Source organism: Pleurodeles waltl, chromosome 5 (genome assembly GCF_031143425.1).
Source record: "Pleurodeles waltl isolate 20211129_DDA chromosome 5, aPleWal1.hap1.20221129, whole genome shotgun sequence".
Taxonomy (NCBI): domain Eukaryota; kingdom Metazoa; phylum Chordata; class Amphibia; order Caudata; family Salamandridae; genus Pleurodeles; species Pleurodeles waltl.
In genome coordinates, this window is record NC_090444.1 from 1,197,980,630 (window position 1) to 1,198,005,890 (window position 25,261).

Here is a 25,261-nt window from a genome sequence, read left to right on the forward strand (position 1 = left end):
TTATTGTCAACATTTTTTACACTAATCCTGCAAAGCAACAAACTAGCATCAAAAATTCTAATGCTAGTTCCCTAACTACTGCCATGGTGTACTGTATCTTAGATACGGCGCACACACGGTGGCACTAGGTGCAGCCCCACGTTTCTTTTATCTGGCCTGTAATCTCTAGAGGCATGTGGCTGTATGACAGACAACTGGAAACGGATGGCTGAGATTTGTTTACACATCCCCAGTCGCAGCAGGGCATAATCAGCATAACCTATTCATAAATGCCTGCTATCTGGAAATCCAGGTACACACAACATCTCAAACAGAGAAATAGATACTCTAACTGGCCTGCTAACCCTCGTGGCTCACATTCACACAAATGAGGTATCTGCCAAGATGCACTAATCCTGAAATCTAGATCCAACATTGTGAGCTTCCACACTTCTCTGAGCCCACAGCCATCCCTGCACTGTCAACATGTACATCGGAATTAGACCCTGGGAAAGGAAAATGAGAAAGTGAGAGAAGCAGGGTCACTGGGTATCATTACATTGCCCAACTGCACGGCTGTACCCTTGATATCTAAAGAGACAAGGGAAGGCTTCTAGCATGAATCAGGTGTTGACACTGCAACTAACTTTTCATGTTAAATCTGATTTATATGTTGGTACTCTGTATTTCCCATTCTCTACTCTGGGATAAAACTCAATATTTTTCCTTAGCTGCAATATAATTACAACTGATATGGTAACTGCGAACACCACTCTGAGATACTATGTATCGTCCACTACCCTTAGTATTGAATAATAGTCTCCTGTAGATCTGATTACATTCAGTTTGATGATTAATACTATGTAGTTCACCTAAATACTTCATCAGGGATGGATGTCTCTTTGTAAACATATCAAAGAGTATTCGAGCAAAGTGCAAAATACAATGGGCCGAATTTAATAAAAGTGGTGCTGCATCCAATGTAGTGCCACTTTTCTTGCGACCCTCTGTGCTCCCCTAACGCCACTATGTGTGCGCCATATTTAAGATACGGCGCACAATGGCGGTAGTTAGAACAATAGCGTCAACATTTTTTACGCTATTGTGGCACTTTGCTACTCTAGCATAAAAAATGGTGACGCTAGTGTAGCAAAATGCAAGGAGGCCCATTGATTTAACTGGGCGTGTCATTTTAACGCCTGCTCCGAGCAGGCATTAAAGATGACCCAAAAAATGGTGCAGTGAAATCTTTTAAATTTAATTGCGCCATTTTTTCGGGCCTCCTACAGGGGAACGCCCCCTTGCATACATTATGGTGCAGGAATAATGTGGCGCGAGGGGTCACAAAGTGGTTCAATGCATGCATTGCGCCACTTTGTAAATATGGCGCAGGGAAAAGGCCACCTTAGCTTCATAAAAATGATGCTAAGGCGGCGCTAACGTGGTGCAAGGGGCTCTTAAATCTGCCCTAAAGCTCTTCTTATGACAGCAGACTCCTTGTGAAAGTTCCTTTACTGATGCTAGATTGTTTGTGAAAACTTGCAAAGTACTCAATACAAGTGTGTCTCCTGCTCCTAAAAATGCCAAGTTTATCTCCTGACAGTAGACTACTTGCGAAAATTTGCTAAGTATAAATACAAGTTCATCTCCTAATGGTAGACTCCTTGTGAAAACTAGTTAAGTTAATAATAACGAGTTCCTCAACTGATGATAGACTGTTTGTGAAAACTTGCAAAGTGCACAATACAAGTGTGTCTCCTGCTTGTAAAAAAGACAAGTTCATCTCCTGATTTTAGACTGCTTGTGAAAACTAGTAACGGACAAATCACAAGTTCATCTCCTTGTGAAAAGAAGTAAAGTACAAAAGGCAAGTTAATCTCCTGGCGGTAGACTCCTCGTGAAAACTAGCAAAGTACAAATTACAAATATGTAATTCTAATGGTCAAATCCTAAAAAGATAAACAAGTACAAGTCTATATCCTCTTGTGAATGGGGTTCCCGGCTGTGGCATCTTTGTATCACGGTTGCCTGTGAATTACACTGTGGTCTCAAGACGGCTGTCACCATCTGCAAGACCTGTGACAGTCCTGTTGCTTCATGGGGCATGTAGTCTTTCTTAGCTTAACTTAAGTGTTTAATATATTGCAACATTCTGAGACATGAAGTTTCAGTCGAGGCAGCTCCCTTTCTCTTCGCACTTTTCCACCCAGTTCTGGGTTTGAAGACACACGTTCAGAGGATTCGGAGTAGCACATCACGCAGGATCTGCACACGCAAGTCCCACACTGCATCTTCACAGTAACATTCCTAATACCTCACATCACTATGGATAAGGGGGATTCCTCCCTTCCAAGCGAACCATATCTCAAAACTGTCCATCCCTCAACTACGCTGGGGCAGTGGCACAATAATTAGGGGCAGATTTAAGAGCCCATAGCACCTCCTTGCACCACATTAGTGTCATTTGTTTTAAGTTAATGTGGCCCAACAAGTCCAAAATTACTGTGCTAAATTTACAAAGTGGCACAATGCATGCATTGCGCCACTTTGTAACCCTTTACACCACATTATGTCTGTGCCAGGCATAATGTATGGAAAGGGGGGTTCCCCTGTTGGGGGGCTGAAAAAATGGTGCAAAGAAATCTAACCGATTTCTGAGTGCCATTTTTTTGGCACTTTTAATGCCTGCTCAGAGCAGGTGTTAAAAGAAGGCACACCACTGTTTACAATGGGCCTCAATAGGCTTTGCAGGATTAGTGTCAACATTTGTGACGCTACTCTTGCAAAGCTCCGAACTAGTGTAAAAAATGTGTAGTTACCTAACTACTAGCTTGGTGCCCCATATCTAAGATACGGCGCACACATGGTGCCGTTAAGGGGACGCTAAGGGGTGCAAGAAAAGTGGTGCTGCATTCAGTGCAGTGCCACTTTTCCTAAATCTGGCCCTTAGTGTGGAGGTAGAGTGAACATGCACGTAGGATGAGATCACTCTCTTGTTGACCAACGATGTGCTGAGACCCTACAACAGGATTGTGCTAGCTATCATAATTTGTACCAACTTGTGCAGAAGCGGGTCTGTGTGGTAGTGTAGTTTTGGAAAATTGATCATTACACAATTGTGGTCGCCAGTTTGTGTTATAGTTAGCTCAGACTTTCCATAGAGAGCACAATTTTTGTTTTGCTGATAACTTTTGTGCAGTTTTGTCACAAATCTGCACAAAACTTTAACTTCAGTTAATTCCTGGAAAGATTCAGGGTGATACGTAAAGCAAGAGCTAAGAAAAATGGAGGGCAAAAAAATGATCTATCATGTTAAATCTCATAGGAAACGTCTGTCGCAGGTACAGAAAACATGGCTGAATAAAAATTACACCACGTTTGACAAAAAGTAGAACTTTACTCAAAAAGCTGTTTTTTTGAGTTGTTGTAAATCCAGTCATCCATTTTCAAGAAATTCGTGTTGAAAGAGGTGCTCAGGGTGTTCATGAAGGGGTTTAAAATAAGTATATCTGGACTGTTGGTGTCCAGATATGCTGTGGTAGCCACTTTAAAGTTAACTAGCCAATTTTGTGTCCTGAAAATGATTGGAAAAAACATATACCAGGGCAGAGTGAGCACACCCTGAGTCACATAGCATGTTTGGTGGGGGAAGGGCAGTCCTAATTTGACCTCACTTGATTGGCTGGCCACAACATAGACAACATATTATTGCAGTCTTACAGGACTCAGGGTTATGGCCCTCACTGAAATGCATTGCAGTGAATGTCAGCTATTGAGTGTCACAAAAAGGAGCACATATACAATGTAATAAGATATTTTAGTCACAATAAGAATCATTTGTTGGTGGGAGCACATGCAAATTCATAAACTGCAAAAGTCAGATGAAAGCCCACATACTACCCAGAAAACCACACATTGGAGCACAACCAGCTAGGAAGTGCCCCTGACCACTCCATCAAAGGCACCTAAGGTTGGAAAAGAGCCAGATAAAGAGCTAGAACCTGCTTCATCAACGCCAAGGATAGGGAGACAACCTGTGCCTAAGGTAGTCAGACTAATGAAAGACCCACATAGAAACATCTGGAAGAGAGGACCACCAGTGGAGACAAGCTGAAGATCAGGAACTGAAAAATCTTATAGCATACATAAAATATCAGCATTCCTCATTCTGTGATTCAGGATGGGACTCTGTGCTCCTAATAATGGGATGGGAATGTTCACTGCATAGTGAATAGGTACACAAACCTCTCCTGAGTGTCTGACTGCATGTGAAACTAGTATCTTCACATGACTACTATCTTTTGGTTGACTTTGACATTATGCTAATCTAGCTTGTGCACAAAGGCCTCAGCAATTCAAAGACCAGGATGTGCACTGTGAGCTTGAGGGGGAAGCACAAAGCGTGATCTCATATCAGGCATATTACTACTGCCCATAATGTGGGTAAGCCATATAATGTGATAGTGGCAGCATACCAAGTATTTGAGTGTCTTTTTTGTGTGACCAGGCCTTTTTCTCTGCGCCAATAGACAACGCTCTGTACTGATCACTTGCATGCAAAGTTTTGCTTTAATATGAATCTCGACCTGTGCGTGTGTGTGCACATGTATGTGCGGTGAATGTATGGCACACTTATGGTAGTAGGAATCTACGTGGTGAGAGTTTGAGTATTGGCACCATTGGGATCCATTCTGGATGGTCTCTAGCTTAAGATGGCACAGGATGGAGTGTGGATACATATTTCCAAAATCCAGCAAGTTTACTGAGTTGATTTCATTGCCGGGAGAGTAGAAACCCAGACACTGAAGTGAGGGAGGAAGGAGGCAGGTGAGCTATAAGAAACTCATTGAGAGCCTTCTCAGCAATGGGCTGCTGATTAGTTTGACCTGAGTCCTGCCATTTGTTAGACAGTAGAAGTGAGCTGTGAGACTGCAGTTTCAGTTGTTAAAGGTGAGTAGATTTCTAGCCATGGTCTGCTCTTTTGTCTGCCTCTGTTTACTGATTTTGGAAGGCTAATGTCAGCCAGGTGCAGAGATCTCACATTTCATTGAACTGACTTTTTTAATGCTCATTCTTGGACCAGTTTTAATGCTACCTGCTATGACAGTCATCCAGTTGCACAAAGAAGCAGCCAGAAAATGAAAGCTGTAAGAGAACCAACCCAAACCATGTCTGAAACCTTAGACAGTAGCTCCACATCCTGTCTGGAAAATGAGCATAAATGTGGGATCCAAATGGCCCCATTCTATTCTAGTTTGACATTTCTCTTGACAAAGGAGAGTGCTTGAAAAGAATGCTGTGTGACCAGAACTGGCCTTTGCCTGACAGCCAGTGTCCCAGCAGTGAGATGACATTACCTGAATCCTGCACTTTTTCCTGGAGGAGGTGAAAGTCTTCCTAGACCCTACAACCTGCATGCCTTCTGAGAGGGGGAAGGAGAGTGCCAGGGCCTGCAGAAGGACTGACTGCCCAGGAGGACAAGTCCAGGGTTTTCCTAGTCTGAGAAACAACCACAGGAAGCAGGCTACCAACAAGCAGATAAGCCGGGAGAGACCCATGTTGTGAAGGGGTCTCCCAATTCTTTCCAAGCAGTTCCTGTTGTGACCTGTACCAAAACCTTGTAGTGAATCACCATATCATTCAGCATCCTCTCATGTGCCCAAAGACCGGTGCTGCCGATGTTGGAGTAGGAGATCCCTTGTGGCCATTGATGTAGACGCAATCGGCTCAAAGACCATAACTGCTGAAGATGATCACTGGCAGAAAACGAACTGAGAGACCATACCTGATACATCCCAGTGTCTGTCTGCATGTGGCATGAGAGGCCACAACTGCCCAAGATAAGATGAGTACCGCTGTGTGAACCTGATGGACTGATTCTGCCCAGCAGTCAAGTTCCAAGTGAAGTCCCCACCCTCAGGCCCCACAGTGCAAGAGCTACAGGTGCAGGAGCACAAATGCATCCCCAGAACTACAACTACAGTCAATCAGGTAAAAGTTGAGCCTAACTGTGACTGGCACAAAGCACCGAAGGAGCAGAAGTGTGCTATACAAACTTAAGAATTTTGCCAGGTGATCTCAAAGTGGTGAAAACTATTTGAAATTATTTGCACATTTAGACAATGGGGCCAACACAATGCCTATACCTTTCCATGGGGGCTATAGATTTTAGTAAGCTCTTAAAGTGGGGGCAGGTAATGAAGTGGTTTAGCATCTTACTAAAGATCGCAAGTTATCAATCTTAACTGAAAACTCTATTAAGCTGTGTAGTATTTCATTTTGCTATGAGATTAAAGTGCTTTCATTTTAATTAAAAGTTGGGGCCTGGTAGCCTCAGTCTATCCTGGGTCTCCCCGAAAAAGGTTTGTCACCTAAATTGAGCATTGTTTTCCCCTCCTCACAACAGTCAGTAGTGCTTAGCAGCTGCCAGCACGACAGAGGCAGACATAAACATCAACTACCTTTGTCTTCTTAATGTCTTTGTTTGCCACTCTCATTGAGCTTACAATGCAACCTAATTGGTATGATATGTGAACCACTTGGTCTTATTAAAGTAATGGAGAACTGTGCTTCCCTGGAATAATGATCAAGCATACTAATTTAGAAAAAAATCCATGAACCACTCCAAACAATTAATGTAATTAATATTGCACTTTCATCAAATGTGACAACTATCCATGCATTGGAACACAGTTAATAGGCATTTACTATAATAGTAACAAATTACATAATAAAATGAAAAATTGTTCAATACTCAAGAGGGTTTGAAACAGTGTAATAATCAGTCATATAACGGTGGGGAAGACATATCAGCACTGTTAGAAATTGGGTCTCCACTTGGCAGTGGTATGCACCCTGTTTAAGTAGGGACCACAATCTTAGTCAGGGTAAGACACAACACAACATGAATTATCCTGTACTCACCCTGCAGTAGCTTGGCACAGAGCAGGCAGGCTTAACTTAAAAGGCAATGAGTAAAATATTTGTTTAATAACTCATACAGTAACCCCACATAAAGTACTCCACACCAGTTTAGGAAAATGGATAATATTTTTCTGAATGAAATAATACCAAAATGACAAAAATCCAATATGCGCAAGTGAAGATATCACTTCTTAGAGGTTTAGGTAAGTCTTAATCCATAGGAATCAATTGTTGTATCTTTTTAGTACAAAGTACCTGGGATGCGTAAAAAAATAACGAAACAGAGGGCCACAGAGAAGATGATGCATTGTAAAATAAAGCGATGCATTGATTTTTCTGGTGAGGCAGAGGTGATGCATCAATTCATTCCTCACGGGCAAGGTGATACGTTGATATACGAGTGGACAGCCTTGGCTCTTTCCTGTGGTGCGGGGATATTTTGATGCCTAGGGACGATGCATGGAAAATCCAAAACACTCTGGGAGGATTAAACATGTGATGCATCGATCCAGTAGGCTATGCAGTGATTTTTCAGCCGCGTGAAAGGCGCTGCGTTGAAGTTTGCAGGCATTGTGTTAATTTTCCAATACAGTGGACTTTCTTTTTCTGGTGAAGTATTTGATGGCTATTAGACTTCTTAACAGGAGACAAGCTCAGTCCAAGACCTTGGAGATCACCTGTGGGGGAAGGCAGAGTCCTTCCAGCAGAGTCAGGGAGCAGCAGACAGCAGGGCAACAAGCAGGAGAGCAGTCCTTCCAGAAAAGCAGTCCAGTTGAGTCCTTTGGGCAGCATGGAATTCCTTCTAATAGAGTCTAGTTGTAGGTCCAGAAGTGTCTGGTTTGAAGAGGTGACAGACCCAGTATACATACCCAAATGTTCCTTTGAAGTGAAAGAAAACTTAAAAGAGTGGTTTTGAATTGCATCAGTTCCCCTTTCAACTCAGTCACGTCTGCCAAGAGATCTGTGGGGGCTTATCAGTCCTTTGTGTGAGGTCAGGCCACTAGCCTTTGAATTATAATGGAGAGCCCCTCCACCCTTTCTGCCCAGGAAGACCAATCAGTATGCAAATGAATGCAGATGCAGTTGTGTCCTATGTTTATGGCTGTCTGGGTGGATTGCACAATGGGAGCTGTAAACCAGCACAGAGCAGACATGGATTGGAGACAGGCTGTAATGCACAGCAGAGAAATGTTTACTTTCTAAAAGTGGTGGTTCTAATAAAGTAATGTTAAATCCAACTTCAAAAGTAAGCAGGTTTTCTCACTACCATTCCAATCAAACCAAACATGACAATGCCACTCTCTTCAGATCAGAAATTACCACTTAAAAGTATATAAGGGAATTTCCAATGCTGGCCTATGAGAGGAGCATGCTTCACAGTAGTGAAAAACGACATTGGGAGTATTTTACTACCAGGGCATGTAAAACTTACAAGTACATGTGTACATGTCCTGCCTTTCACTTACATAGCACCCTGCCCTGTGGGTTACCTGGGGCCTACCTTAGGGGTGACTTACATGTAATAAAAGGGGAATTTAAGGCTTACCAAGTAGTTGTTAAATGCCAAGTCGAAGTGGCAAGGAAACTGCACACAGAGGCCTTGCAATGGCAGGCCTGAGACATGGTTATGGGGCTACTTATGTGTATGACACAATTAGTGCTACAGGGCCACTAGTAACATTTAATTTACAGGGCATGGGCACATGTAGTGCTCTTTACTAGGGACTTATAAGTAAATTAAATATGCCAATTGGGTATGAGCCAATGTTACTATGTTTAGGGGAGAGAGCACAAGCACTTTAGCACTGGTCAGCAGTGGTAAAGTGTGCAGAATCCTAAAACCAGCAAAAATGAGATCAGATAAATGGAGGGAGGCAGGCAAAAAGCTGGGGGAAGACCACCGTTAGGCTGTCAGGTCTAGCAAGCACATATAGATCTTGAATTGTGCAAAACATTGCATTGTTACAATCAGTTAGTGAGGATGAATTATATAAATAGTGCACATGTCAACATGTTGGAGATATTTTGACCCAAGAAGATAGAAGAGTCATCATCAAAACAGATTATTTGGAAAGAATAAAAGGAAATGTAGAGAAAGAGGGCTAAGGTTTCCAGATCGGACTGGAGAAGTCAAAATGCAAAGTATAAATCATGAGATGTGTTGGTATAGGCATAAACAATTCAACGTAGCTCTGGGTTTGCAGAAACACAAGTGGGAGAAAGCAGACCTAAGCTGCAGGTGGAGGGAGCACTGGTTGCTTGTCTGGCGACAATAATAGTATGGGACTATCAAAATTGGGCCCAAATTTAAGAAAAGTGGTGCTGCATCCAATGCAGCACCACTTTCCTTGCGCCCCCTTACCACCCCCCTACAGCCACTATGTGTATGCCGTATTTAATATATGGTGCACCATGGCGCAGGGTAGGGGCAATAGCGTCAACATTTTAGATGCTGTTGATGTACTGTGTAGGATTGGCATCAACATTTTGGTGCTAATCCTGCAGAGCACATTTGGGCCCACTGAAAACAATGGTATGCCCCCACTTTAACGCCTGCTCTGTGCAGGCATTGAAAATAGCCACTAAAAATGGTGCAGCGGAATCTCTTAGATTTCACTGCGCCATATTTGCTGCCCCTTTAATGTGGGAACGCCCTCCCTTTGCATTCTTTATACCTGGTGCAGGCATAGTGTGGCACAAGGGGTTACAAAGTGATGCAATGTGTGCATTGCCCCACTTTGTAAATATGGTGCAGAGAATTTGGCCTGGTTGGGCCACACTAGCGTCATAAAAAATAACGCTAATGTGGGGCAAGGAGATGCTAGGCCGTCTTAAATCTGGGCCTTGGTGCCGGTAAAGGATGACAGAGGGAGAGTCTCCGCCCCTCTGAATAGAGCTTTTATGGAATGCACTAAATTATAAATGTATTCTTTTCAACTCATCTTCAGTATATGATTCAGCAGTTAGTCAAGATTGAATGGCTAGCGAAAGAATTAATGTTTTTATACAAGTAGGTATCATCTGCAGAGGAATTATAAGGATACAGAGCTCTACTAATAGAGATCAAAAGGATATGACTTAGCTCCCCTACTATTCAGCATCTAACATTGAGCCTTGGGGAATACCATAGGTTGCAGAAACAGGATATGAGAGTGCTTCATCGCTTTTCAAACTCTGACACAGTTGTAAAAGCTGGAACTCATACCTTTGTAGTACAACTCCAGCAATTATGAGCCTTTCTTCAAGTGTATGTCGAGGATTTCACAGTCAACTATCAATGACCGAAGATTAGTCTGTGAAAATTAAAATGCATTTCTCATTGTAGAACATTTTTAGAGTGGCGTCCACCTTATTTACCACAGAGTTATCAAGTAGAATCCTGTAGGAAAGTTGGTTACTGGCTGAGGGGTGTGAAGAGCATTGTGGATGGTCGTCTATGTAGCGCGAAAAGCAGATAGGGCATCACGGACAGTCATTGCTGTGGCACAAAGATCATGTTGGGTGTCGTGGACGGTCATTGCTAGAGATTCACAATGCAATCACCACTGGTTGTTGATGCCATAGCATGAAGTGCAGATTTTGCATTGCCGGGTGTTGCTGGCATTCCATGTGGCACAAAGAGAAGGATTCACCAGAGCTTTGTGTTGACGGGCGGCAAGATCTTGGTACAAACAGGCCTGTTTGCGGTTGTGAAGAGCCGACAACTTCAGGATTTCTCCTTTTCTTGAGAGAGAACTCGACTAATGCCACACCAAGGTTCCAGGACCTGAGTGACTCCTTTTGCAGATCAGTAACTCCCTCCAGCAGAGGCCAGCAAGGATCAGGCAGGTCCAGGCACCAGGTCCAGGCAGCAGGTCAGTTGGGTAAATGCAGGGAGGTCTCTGAAGCTTGTAATGTCCCTGTGGCTCATAACAGGATGTGAGTCAGCTGACCCTTGCAGTGACTTCAGCCTGGGATGAAGGTTGCAGGTCCAGACTTCCTTCGCTGCAGGTAGGGCAGCCGAACACTGCTCTATGTCAAAAAGGAGTCTTAGGCCTTTATTCCAACCAGACTGGGAATGAAATGCAGTGTTACCACAATTAGAACTATAGAGACCATGGATATTGGTAATTCCCAGGTGTGAAAATCAGTGAAATCGCAAGGTGTACGATGTGGCAGCCTAAGAAATGGGGAATTTCCTTGAAAATCACCATTTCTATATTTGAGTCCCACATTAAGTCCTTCATTTATTTTGCAGAAGTTTGGCTAGTGATAGGTCCAGCCGTTGGAACATCATAATTACGGCTTTTTTGTGTTTGTAGGAATCACAGTTCGGCCAGTAACTCAATTTAATGACAAATATGGTTATGTAGGCCATATTAAGACATTTGCTACTGTATCTGCTCTTTCTATCACTTCTGTCTCTGATTTGACTGCAAGCGATGGGCTAAATGACCCACCTGTGGTGCCCAGGATCTTAACAGATGTGGGCTTACTTCACATGACAGCAGCTCAGAAACTACAGCATGTTCCACTAGTTCACATACCCACCTAAAAGCTTAGAGGGTTGTATGCAGTCCTTACCATCAGTTGGTGTCATTGGCACTTCCAACCAGTTAGTCCTGCTGTTCTGTGTTGGGCGCCTGTCCATTTCACTGCTCTTGCTGTGGTTTTCTGATGCCACACGAGGATATAGCTGTAATGGTCCTGGCAGAGTCTGTCACCATCATCCAGGATTTGGAGTTGTGCATTGATGGCTCTGTACAGTATCGTTAGTCAGACCCGTAGCATATCTCCTGAATTAGTTGCCTCAAGAAATAAGAAAGTCACCCAAAATGAAAGAAATCCAACACAAATTGATAAAAGTAGATTATACTTTTATGACTTTTTCAATACAAAGATGAGAAAAATCTACTGGAGGGTTCCAGAGATATATATTCTCAAGTAAAACGTAAATATCAGCTTTTTAGTCCAAAGTACAAACAAGCATTGGTAACTATAATATTGAAACTTTTGAAAAGTTTGAAAGAGTTGTATTTGGCTAATTTGGCCTGAGTCCAATTCAGACAAGAAGAAGGTTGGTGGGGGAGCAATAAAGAGTATTTGGACAGTTACCTGGTCACCTAAGCGGTCTGAAGTCCAGTTCCACACTTTACATCAAGACCATCATAGAGTTCAATGGAGAGATCCTGATGCTGGGGATGCAGCATCCTGAGGATGCTGAAGATGCTCTGGATGCTGTGCGGTTGATGGTGGTGTCTTGGAGGTAATTCCTCTGTCCACAATTGAGTGGGGCAAATTTGGGAACAGGGGTCAGTTTCCCTCGAAGTCCACTTTGAGTTAGAAGAAGGGCAGCTGAGGCTGGGATAACGACCTCTGTACACTGCAGGTCCAGTTCTGTCCTTTCGTGAGGACTGGCATCCATCTTTGGAAACCAATCTGGATTTAGGTGATAATCCCGATCTAGCCATCTTGTATGAAACTTTTGGCCATCAAAGATCGGTCCCCTAGGTCGCCCAGTGGTGGTCAGCGGTGATTCGAAGAATGTGGCTGCTGACTAGCCTGAATGGGCTTCTTTAGCTTTGATGGCCCTGGTGCTGATTCCAGGGGCTCAGCCGACTGACCCTTGGAGTCACTTCTGTACTCTGGTAAGCAACCTTTCCATAAGCCAGGATCCACAGGAACAGTCCTCTTTGCTAGCCCAAGATGTGGCAGGCGCAGTGTGCCAGGCAGCACAGCCTCTGTGGCTATGTTCAGGGGTCAACAAGGCAGTTCTTTTTTTGTCCTTTCTTCATTTCCGATGCGATCTGAGGTTCAGGGTACCAGGAGTACCATATTTATGCCCAGAAATTGGCCTGCGGGGTTAATGCGGTCAATGGGCAACCAGGATCCCTCCTGCCCTGTGACGCCTTCCGGCTATGTGTGACATCTAACAATCCCAGAGTGCACTATTCTGCCCACTCTCTAGATATTTAAACCCTTTCTTGGAGATTAGGAGCTTGGTAGCCCCACCTTAGAGGTGTGGATACCTGTGGGCTACATGCCCATAGGAAAATGGGTTTGTTCACTGCTTCCTCCTCTCTGCCCCCACCTCCAGTCTGTTTACCAGAACAGAGGGGCAGCGCTCATGAGTGTGATTGCCATTTCTCCAAGAAAGGCAGCTTTGCCTTTGAAGCTCGCCTTTAGGGCCAACACCCTGTGTTGGTTCCCGCAAAGGGGAGGCAACACTTCTCTCTGTAGCAGGCTACTATTGTTTCTGAGCCTAGAAGTCATTCACACTACTACCCAGGAGGACATAAGGCTGTCTGATGGCCAGCAAATGTGCAAGGCCAGTGGACAAACCCACCAACAGAGGGGCAACTGCTATTGCCTTTCCTTATAAGTGTACATTAAATTTGACTTGTGCATGAAGTTGCGTTTAATGCCAAGGGTTATTTGACACCTTGAAGTACCCATTTTATTAATCCACGTCAGTTGCATATTCTTTGATATTACAATGTTGGAAGTCAAAAGAACTCCCTACTGTGGATCACTGGCTCATTAAGGTGTCTAGAATTAGATTGTTCGACAGTCTATATGTTTAGCGAAACAAGAATTTCTCAAAGATTCATGCAGTTTGGAAGGTTTTTGGCTTACAATGCACACTGTGTACACTAGTAGTCAAGTAGCTAATATCATTTTAGAACTCAAGTGGTAAAATATTATTTTTTGCTGTCCTCTCACTACTTTGCTATCTCTTGTTGAAGCAATTTTCGGATGGAAGCCTAGGTGTATTCTGAATGTTAATAATCTTCTTGAAAGGGTTTAGCATGGCACAGTGAACTAAAGGTATTTTTTGCCCATGCTATGAGCACAATGCACTCTACTGTTAATATTTGTAGAGGGAATCATTCTGTGATTGGGTGTTTCAGTGTTCAATGTTTACATCAAAGGCACTTTATTTTTATCTAGTAGGATGATTAATACATTTGGATTAAAAGCCATGTTATTCGCACTTTTCCACTTCGTCACTTTAATCATGTTTGAGTTGGTTGGTTCAGGGTGCTAGTGATTGGAGAATGTCAACATTTTCTGTTTTATTTGCTTCCTAATCCCTGATTTGATGTATTTGTCTCTTTATCACTGGTCGATGCTGCTCGGAAGAAAATAAAAATATTTTTAGAGACTTATAAGTAAGTCAGCTTATGCCAATTGGAGGTAGCAAATTCAACATACATTTTAATGGGTTAGAACACTGGCACTGAGGTCTGGTTAGCAAGCCTCATTGAACTCTCAGAGTCGAAAAACCAGCAGCAGCAGTCCAAATCAGTAAGGGCAATCATGCAAAAAGAGACTGTGCTGACCTGTACTACAGCTGGACCTTGCTGTAAACTCCAGGACTGGTACCTCAAAGAAGTGTATTCTTTTTTACAATGTTCTAGTACTGATCACAGTTGGGGCATGTACGTAATAGTATATTATCCCTGAGAGATGAGTAGTATCTGATGTACAATTTGGGGCCATTAGCAGTGACTTAGGTTTAGGTGTTGATGGAGGGAAAACTCCATCACAAAGGTGACATATATCCTTTCCGCCTTATTACAATCTCTACGGGATGTCATGGGATCATAATAAGGCGGACGAGATATCTGTTATGTTTTCCCCTCCGCCAAGACATAAATCAGGCCCTTAGTCCTTAAAATGCTGAGTTCACCCAAGAATGCATTGCATTAGTAAACCGGGGCACAGGGGTACTGCAGATGGCAGGCCAGGGCAGCCCAGCCTCAGTTAAAGAGTGAGGAACAGTTCAAGGTGTCATTTTCATGAAATTAAGAGATGGTGGCAAAAGAGACTCTTCCAACAGATATCCAAAACTAAATAGGTACATGGGCAATTTCCTGTGTAACCCAGTGTTTGTTCCGGAAACTTACTGCCCCAGAAAAAGTAAAACAGTCTTAGTTGTCCAGTAGGTCACAGAGGCAGGTCTCTGTTGGGATGGTACAGGGTCAGGAATTGCAGATGGAGCATTATAAGATTGTGAATTGGTAGTCTTTGGGTTCACAGAACTAAGGTAATACAGCATTATGAAACAATACACCACCCAAGAGGTCCATACATCTCTGCATATCTCTCAGACTTTGTCTGATGAATGTGGTTGGTTCTACCCTGACCTAGCAGATAAAGGTGAAGCAACAACTCTTTAAAATGCCTTCACTCCACCTGCACCAGCAGGAAAAGTTAAAATACTTGGCAACAGAGTTCTCATATAACTTCTTCTCTCCATGAATGACTGTCAGCAAGACCAGCAAATCTAAGTAAATGGCGGACTTTACAATCCAGCAGGATTTGAACACTATGGGCCTGATTACGACCTCAGTGGATGGTATACTCCATCACAAACATGACGGATATTCCTAGAGCCAAATCCAATGAATTGAGGTCTCCTGGAAACAGGTATGCTCTGATCTCAGTAGATTTAGTCTAAAGTATGAGGGTAAGAGCACAGATCTTTTTCCAATATAGTGGACAGTCTCCATAACCCTTGTCTCATGGGGAAAAGGAATTTAGTGCCAATGGTAAGTACATAACTTCGAGCATGTTTACTTGCTTATGCCTTTTGACAGTGCTTTAAGTGGAATACAAAAAAAATGCGGGGGAACTCTAAAAGGGGCATGGCCCAAGAAGTGTAACTAACAATCTTTTGAAAGAGACATGCGGGGTCATTCCGACCCCGGCGGGCGGCGGGCGCCGCCCGCCGGGCGGAGACCGCCAAAAGACCGTACCGCGGTCAAATGACCACAGCGGTCATTTTGACTTTCCCGCTGGGCAGGCGGGCGACCGCCAAAAGGCCGCCCGCCCGCCCAGCGGGAAAGCCCCAGCAACGATGAAGCCGGCTCCGAATGGAGCCGGCGGAGTTGCTGGTGTGCGACGGGTGCAGTGGCACCCGTCGCGATTTTCAGTGTCTGCTTTGCAGACACTGAAAATCCTAATGGGGCCCTGTTAGGGGGCCCCTGCAGTGCCCATGCCAGTGGCATGGGCACTGCAGGGGCCCCAAGGGGCCCCACGACACCCGTTCCCGCCAGCCTCTTCCGCCAGGAACAGGCTGGCGGGAAGGGGGTCGGAATCCCCATGGCAGCGCTGCTTGCAGCGCCGCCGTGGAGGATTCCCTGGGGCAGGGGAAAACCGGCGGGAAACCGCCGGTTTCCCTTTTCTGACCGCGGCTTTACCGCTGCGGTCAGAATTGCCCCTGAAGCACCGCCAGCCTGTTGGCGGTGCTTCCTCCGTCCCCGGCCCTGGCGGTCCATGACCGCCAGGGTCGGAATGAGGCCCATGGTCTATTCAATGGATGGTGTGGCTTAAAACCTCCAAACTTAAATCTGTGCTTCACTGAGCATTGCCACCTGCCCAATTATTTGGGTGCCTGCCTTTGAGTTTTCTAATATTGCATCCAGACATACAAAACGACAATGGACTTACACTCAAAACAAGTCAGACCTATTGTATTTGCCACTGTTTCTTAGCAGTATAAAATAAATGAATAACAACAATGATTTTGTTGTGAAGAATTAGGATTTTAAATGTATCATTTCTAAACATACAAGGCTATGAATTAAACATTACTAAGGTCTGTGGAAGGAGTAATGGTCTTCGGAATGTCTCAGTCACTCCCGTTTTCTCCTTTCCACCTCTTTCTTCTGCCGTCTCTCACTGTTAGTCAATTAATGGCCTTTTTTCTCCATACAATTTACTTCACATTTCATCTCTTTCTTCTTTTGACTCACCTTTTGCATGCGCTTCATTTCCTCTCCTCCACTTAACCAGCTCCCCACACAACATCACTAGCTCACTTGTTAGCATTACATTTTCTTTTCCTTTGGTGCTGTCAATATTTTGATAGCTGTGCATGGCTTTAATCCATGTTCTTATCAAATTACATTTATAATTGCCACATATGGATCATCGCACTTTGCCCTCTGTATAGAGGCCAAGATTTGGATGCACATGTAGTTTGAACTCCTTTAAGGCCTGGCCAGGCAGTGTGAGAAACTTGCACTGTCTTCAGCCTCGGCATCAGAACTCTCAATCGTGCCCTGCCATGGGTATCCACTCACAACCTGAGCTCTGCCAGAGACCCTCCAGCCACTCAGTTCACAATATGCACTACCCAAGAATTATATATTGTTTGACAAAGTCTTCAGAAACTTAGGGCCTTATTCACAAAGAATTGGCGTAGGGCAGTGCCGCAAGTCATTTTACTTCACTGCCCTATGCCAATTCGAAAGACCGTATTTGCAAGATATGTTGTATTTCTGTCCTTTTAGCCGGTGAACAAATTGCAGCCAAGCGCCAATGGTGCAAGGGTGCCTGCATTGTTGGCATGATTGTTTTTGTGCACAAAGGGGCACCTTCCTGACCAAAAACAATCATGAGAGGCGCTTTCCTCATTCTATGTGTGCTGCACAATGCAGCGCATGTGGAAAGAAGGGAAAACGTGGAGAAATGTAAACATTTCTTCGAAGGGCGTCAAGATAGTGGTCGCACTCAAAGAGTGCGACAGACCCCTCCGTCATCCGCCCTAACAAGCCTCGCTGTCCTGGTGTCTATTTTGCCCCAATTGGGGCCCCCGCATGTGAGGGAGTAGGGTGTGGCAGCAAGAAGACTGACTTTTCGCCGGGAACCCACGGCAGAGCAGTGGACGGGCTCCACCGACTGCGGCTGGTGCAGGTGGCCTGCACGCGGCCTTGAAGGAGGAGGTGGGCCACAGGCGGGCCTGGGCCGCAGCGGAAGACGATCTGCTGCACAGGCGAGGGTGCATCCCGGATCGGGGGCGTCGCCCACCATGACTGGGACCTGTGCCGCGTCCCACGGTGGGGAAGGAGAGCGGTGTTGCGGGCCACCTGGACTGCGGCCTGTGGTCTGCGTCACGGCCCGGGGCCTGGTGAGGGGCCGGCGAGGCGGGGGGCAGAGCGGGTGCCTCCCGGGCTAGTGGCCGCTTTGGAGGAGTAGGCCGGTCCCCGCCGGGGCTGGGGCTCAGGTCCGCCGCTGGCGCGCTTGGGCTGGGGACTGCCACCCCGAGACGTTGCCACGATCTGCAGTTCCTGGCATTGGAGGCGTCCCGGCCCTGGGGGCTGTAAACTGTGGCCGCGCTGTGTTGAGGGGGAGCGCCTGAGCCAATCTCCCTTGCTCTCTCGATTCTGATCCTTTGTACTGTGTATACTTGGGAGAGTGTGGGCGAGTGCCCCCTTCCTGGAGGCAAGGCGGGGGACAGCGGTTGGCCAAATTGCATAACGCCGAATTAGATGGAGGGGTCCACCACTCTACAACTACTGTAGACACTCTGTACCTACTGTTTGGGGTGACAAATGCTTCTGGGGTGGAAGTATGGGGGGGGGCTGTTGGGGCAAGTTATGGTTGATTCAGTGTTTTTCTTTTAAGGATGGGCTTGACAGGTCACAATGGAAATGTCAGGTGGGCACACGGGGCACACGGTCCTTGATCTCTTGCTTATGTCCAAATCCGCTAAACGGGTATTAACCCGGAACGTAAATGGGCTCCTGGATAAAACCAAAGGTCAGCGGTGTTTAGCACCCTCCGTCGCTTCGCTCCGTCTGTGGTCCTATTGCAGGAGACCAATCTGCTTGGTAGGGTCTATCATGTTGGCTTTTCCAGAGGCTCAAGAGGGATGGCCATTTTACTGCACCGTTCTTTACTCATGGTGGTGACTACCTCTCACTCGGATCCACATGGCTGGTATGTGGTGGTCTCCAGGCTGGTGGGAGGGCACCCCATTAATATCCTTAGTATTTATGCCCCTCCGGGGCGCTGCAGAGTTTTCTGATGGCACTTAGGAGTGTGGTGGTGGGGCTTCCCCTGGGGCTGACTGTCTTGGGAGGAGACTTCAATTCTGTACTGAACCCAGAGTTGGACGTCATGGGGCCTTTGTCCTTGGTTCGAGCTGCCAGGGCTGCTTAATTGGGCTCTGTGATGTCTGGCGGATATGGCATCCCAGGTTGTGGCGATACACCCACACATCGGCAGCGCACCATACTCACGCCAGGATAAATCTTTTTCTTGTTACAGCCCTCGACATACACCGGGTCACAGGGGTGGAATTGCTCCCACACAGGGTCTCATATCATGCGCCGCTCTTGCTTCGGTTGGACAATGCTGATGCGCGTCGCGCCCGGTGTGGCGGCTCAATGCCTGGTTTCTTCAAGATAGCGAATATGCCCAGGCCATAGGAGACTGCCTGTCAGAATATTTCTCTATTAACCTTGGCTCGGTGTCATCCCCAGGTATGCTTTGGGCTGCCTGTAAGGCCACCCTTTGGGGGCACGCCAAGCACCTTCTTCGTGTGCGGGAACGGGCGCGCAGTGAGGCGGTGTCAGTGTTGGAGGTCCGAGCGGTGCGTTTGTAGGGCCGACTTGCTGAGGCCGAAAGTGAAGCGATCACGAGGCAGCTTATCCTGACTCGGCAAGAGAATAGACACGTTACTCTTGAGACGGCGAAGCACACGTGGCGGGCTTCTGTGGCCCGGGTTTATGGGTGGGGAGACAAAAATGGCAAGCTTCTGCACTGGCTAGTGACTGGCCCGATGGCGGGAAGAATTGTTCCAGAAGTCATTGACGAGTTGGGAGCGGTCTTGCTATCGCCTAGCAAGATTGCGCAGAGCTTTGCCGCCTATTATGTGAAATTGTATGAGGAGCGCCCCAGACCGTTGGCGGACAGGAACGACCCCCTTTTATACGAGGTATCCTTCCCGAAGATTTCGCTGGCGGAGAGGCAGGAGTTGGATGAGCCTATATGTGTTGAGGAAATCGGGGCGGCCACATCTGAACTGGCGGCGGGTAAGACTCCGGGCCCTGACAGGTTCCCGGCTGAACTCTATAGCAAGTTCCAGGACATGCTTGCCCCTCATTTACTAGCCTTTTTTGAAGAGGCAGAGAAGACTGGGGGATTCCAGCCGGGACTCGATCAGGCAACTATTGTAGTAATTCTCAAGACGAAGCCCCCTTCGCGAAGCTGCGCAGAGTATCGTCCCATCTCACTCCTTAACACGGAGATTAAGATTTTTTACTTGATTCTGGCTGCCAGGCTGAGAAAAGTGTTGACCTCGCTAATACATCCAGGCCAGTGTGGCTTTATGCCGTATAGGAGTACTAGGCATTGTATCAGACGACTGCATGTAGCTCTGGCTAACCGGGCTGTTTTGGCCCCTCCACTGGCAAATCTTCTCGTGGATTTCGAGAAGGCGTTTGATACGGTAGATTGGTCCTATCTCCGTGGGGTGCTGGAAAGGGCCGGGTTTGGCCTGCGATTTCGGGAATTGGTGAAACTCCTCTAATCTAACCCCACGGCCCGAGTGCAGGTGAATGGGGTGGTGTCGGATCAGTTTCCAATCCAGAGGGGGACTCGTCAGGACTGCCCTCTCTCCCCGCTTTTGTTCGCGCTGGCGATGGAGTTGCTGGCGAGGCTGATAAGGGAGGATCCTTTGATTGGTGGGTGGGCCTGCCCCACTGGGCAAGAGGACCGCATAGCGTTATACGCAGATGACGTGCTGGTGTTCTTGGCAAATCCAGCTAGCAGCGGACCTCGGGTGTTGCAGCTCTTAGGCCTGTTCGCAGAGGTGTCAGGTCTGGTAGTAAACCCCGGTAAGTCTCTCCTGGTCCCATGAGTCTGACCAGGGACAGCTATGATTGGCAGCATGATATCCCCCTTCACCGTAATAGTTTCCGGTACCTTGGGATACATGTAGCGTTCTTGCCTGAGTTAGCTTGGTCCCTTAATGTGGCACCCTTGACTCGGAGAGTTAAGAAGGACCTCCAGCGCTGGCGGTTGCTACCCCTCAATATTCTGGGTCGAATTGCATTGTATAAAATTATGGTGCTTCCTCGGCTCCTCTATATGCTACAAAACTTTCCGCACCATATTCCTAAGAAGTGGTTTAATGAGATGGAGGCAGTGGAGCAGCGGTTCCTCTGGCACGGATCGCTCCCCCGACTGGCACTCCCCACATGTCAGGGAGCTGTCTATGAAGGGGGATTGGGGATGTCCAACCTATACCTTTATCACTTAGCTATGCACCTATTGGTTATTCACGACTGGTTGGGAGGGGGCTGGTCAGACCCTGGGTACCTGTTAGAATTCTTGACGATGGGCTTCCCTGGCTCGTTGGGGATGTTATATGGTGACCCCCTGCCACGTAACGTTCCGGAAGTGACTCAGTGGTGTTGGCGGGGTGGAGGGTCACGCTGCGGACAATGGGGTGGTGGCACTTTCTCACCCAGCAAAGACCGCTGTGGCAGGGACTGTGGCTGGGGGAGGTCTCAGCACTTCAGAGGTTCCACAAATGGGACCTCATAGGTATCTCCCAGCTGGGCGATGTTTGGACTGGCTCCCACATGAGATCGTTTCAGGAGCTTAAGGAGGAATTTGAGCTTAATAAATCCCAATTTCACAAATATCTGCAGCTCAGGCATGCATTACAGACGCATATTCAGGTGGGGACAGATCTCCCAGTATTCAGCCCATAGAGGCCAAAGTTATGATGGGCGCTATGGGTCGCATATCTATCGCTCGTTGGTCACTAACACATCCCAAACTCTTGACAAGCTCCGGGAGCGATGGGAGCAGTGGGTGGGCCCGAACCCTGATGGAGAGTTGAGAGAGGCATTGATGGCCCCACGGTCCCTGACCATGACCTCACGGCTCCGAGTGGTGCAGACATGCTTTCTACATGCAGCATACCTCACACCTGACAAGTTGCATAAAGCGGGCCTATGGCCCCAGGCGGATTGTCCCTGTTATGCAGGCCCCAGTGCAGACTTCTTTCACATGGTGTGGTCCTGTCCTCGGGTAGCCAGTTACTGGAGAGCAGTGCTCAGAGAGATCTCAGGAGTTATACAGGTGGAGGTCGAGGTTGCTGCGTTGCCAGTTCTCTTGGGGGTACTTGATGGGGTGGGACCCAGCAGAGCACTCCGGGCATTTGTGGGGGTGGCCTGCTTGGTGGCCAAGAGAGACATTGCAGCGCACTGGAAGGCGAAGACCGCCCCTGCGATTGCCAAGTGGCATTGTGGGGTGGACCGGTGTGCTCAGCAGGATAAACTGGTCTATGAAGCACGGGGCGTCCAGCCAAATATACAAAGGTATGGGGAAGCTGAGATGGGGCAAGGAATATAGTTTTATCATAGGGGGGGCTTTGTAGTCCAGCGAGTGGGGCGGTGATGCCAATGTGTGCTTCAGCCTGTTCTGCCTTGGACTTACTTGATGTGTTATTGTAAATGTGCCAACTGTACCAGTGACCTGTTGGGTTTTGTTTGTGCTGTTCTATATAAAACTAATAAAAAACGTGTTATAAAAAAAAACATTTCTTCTCAGTACGCCTGCTCTGGGGAGGTGTACGTTTTTGCCACTGCCCCAGATTTACACTATGTTGTAAATCTAGGGCAGTGTAAAAAACATGGGTGTTGAGTGGAAACACCCACAGAAATGCCCATGGCACGCCTCCCTGACGCAGTGTGAGGCAATGCAGCAACTTGCGCTTCATTGCATTACACTGTATCTTCAAGGCCATGTAAAGCCACGCAGGGTGGCTTTGTTTGGCCTTGTAGATATGGGTCTGCACTGTGCGCCACCGGAGCTTCAAATCAATGACGCTCCGGTGGTGCACTGGGCCTTGTAAATAAGCCCATTAATGTCTAGAAAAATCAAACACTTTTAGGTTATACAAGATGAAATAAAACATGTTAAACGAAAACACAGACTGCATCACTGACATGGGTTAGCTTTAGGCTTTTTACAGTCAGGATTGAATTAATTTTTCTGTAAAGCTAAGGACATGAATATACGGACTGGAAAGGACCCCTTTCAAAGACAGTTTTTAATTACTGCTGGACCTGAGATCTGGCATGACCTGCCCCACCTAAAGCCCTGCCTTTTGATGTGATGAAGGACCAGTTCTCAGCGAGACATGCAGTTCTTAAGATGTCACAGGCAAAGCAGTTTTCCCTACTTTTTTGTAAGGGGCAACTATTACACAATCCATGAGCCATACAGTGAGGGAGAAAAACTGATGTAGACATCCCTCTGTGCTTATCGTAATTGTTGTGGTGTCTGCAAAAGGAAGCATGGAGTGTCACAGCATTTGTGCGAACCTAACGCCACATTAGCATAAGAAAAAGACACTAGTGTGGTGCTGGGTGGTCCTTGGCCCTTCTTAAATATGGCCGAAATGTCTTGTTTGTTGGATAAGGTCAGCTTGTTCAGTCGTCGTCTAATACTCTATAATTGGTATGACCTGAAAAAACGGAGGACAGGGGTATATTCAAAACGATCTAGTAATTGGCATACACAAGTTATTCTTGTCACTAGCTGGCAGAATTAAACATTATAATTGCAGGGCATTCCATTGATCCCTCTAGGAGGTCAACATGCTTATGACCACATAATGGTGCCCATACACAGGTCTAGGCCATTCTTCAGGACAGAACCCTCTGTGTATGTGCTACTATTATTGATTACCTATCATTAAGGAGGTGTCAATGGTCAGTACAGTAAACTGAAAAGTATTGAGATAATAAAATGTTTGCCAAACCAGAAAACAAGGACATTCCGTATACTGAATCAGAATGTCTTGGGCTGTAAATGGTATATTTACTTCTATCTATGGCAACCTGTAGTAACATGAATACAAGGGACACACTTTAAGACAGGAATATATAGGTCAGATGTACGAAGCATTTTACCAGTTGCACACTGTTGTATTGGGCCATTTGCGACAGGTAAAGAGCTTTTTGGCATGTACCAGCCCTATTTTGCGAGTCCGTAACCTATCATCGACTCGCAAAATAAGGTTTGTGAGTCCCTATTAGTTAGGGGCAGGTTTAGGGTGTCCCTTCCTAATTGTGAGTCGCACTGGTATCTAGGAATGTTTTGCTACCGGTAATGTGGTCACAAAACATTTGCAGATTACCATCAACTTCAAGTTGGTGATAAGCCACTCGCAAAAGGGAAGGGGTCTCCAAAGGACCCCTTCCTTTTTGTGAATGCAGGGAAACATTCTTTAGGAGCAGGCAGTGGTCCCACAGACCACTGCCTGCTCTTAAAAAATGAAAATAAAACTTTTCCATTTTCTTTCTGTAATACATCCCATTTCACTTTAAGGATACGGGCTGCATTACAAAAAAAAAATGCTTTATAGAAGGCAATCACAGACATGGTGGTCTGTTGACTCCAGCAGGCTACCATCCCTGTGATTGTGCCCATTCCCAAATGGTTCACAAATTGCGTCCTGCTTCATGAATATTAATGAGGCAGGACTTTCCCGACCCATTTGGGAATTGCAAACAGTGTTAAACACACTGTTGTACATAGCTGTTTGAGATTTCCTAATATCGCATCGCATTGCTATTAGGAAATTACAAACGTCAAGCTACGTACATCTGACCACAAGTGACAGACTACATAGTCGCTGTCAAATGACCCTGGTCCTAATTTAAGTGGTTCCAAAATCATTGTTTTTGCATTCAAACTTGTGTCATGTATGAATTTAAAAACCAACACTTGGCCAAATCCGGTAAGATTTTGCAGTGGAGAAATTGAGGTAAAAGTAGAAAAAGATATAGAAAAGTGCCTGGATCCCGATTAAGAGATTACTCTATCCTAGTAAGTGTATGCCATTCCCAGAGGTGGGGATAGAGTGCAGAGCTGCTGTCAGCTAAATGGAACAGAACATTTTTCTTCCAGCCCTGCCTTGCAATTTGCTTACCCCCTTCTCTGCCTTCTCTCTACAGTCAGGTGCAGCCACAGGGATTCATTTGTTCCTAGTGTGTTCTTCTGTTCCCGCTATCATTTCTCTTTACTTATTCTCTTTGTTTCTGTCCCAGCACTTGTACCTGTTCCATAGTCTCCTTGTTAGCTCCTTGTTTCATAAGTCCTTTGTGTTTCTCGTTTTTCTGCCTCTAGTTTCCTTATTGTTGAGTCTCTAGTTTGCTACAGCTCATAAAATCCTTCTGCTTGACAAGTCTTGTTTGTTTTCCAGGTTTTCTTTAATTCCTTCCTCTAGCTTTGCCCTTTTATCTTGTTAATCCTATACTTGCATTCCAGTTTCTTCTGCCTAGCTGTGCTGGTTTATGTACAACAGCTTTCTCTCTCTCTCTGTTGCTCGGCTTGACCTCCTCTTGAGTACCTGGCTACCAGAGGCAATTCCTGTCCCACTCTTTGTCTTGTGTTACATATAGTGTTAATTGTCTTTACTGTGACAGCAGCTGTACCCATAGGGGTTTGTCCCATGTATGAATCTACAATCCTTGGTTGTGCTGTAGGATAGAGAATCACTTCAACTTCTCCTTTCTATGGAGTATGCAGGCTGACTATCTGTAAGAATAATCTGCGATTGATT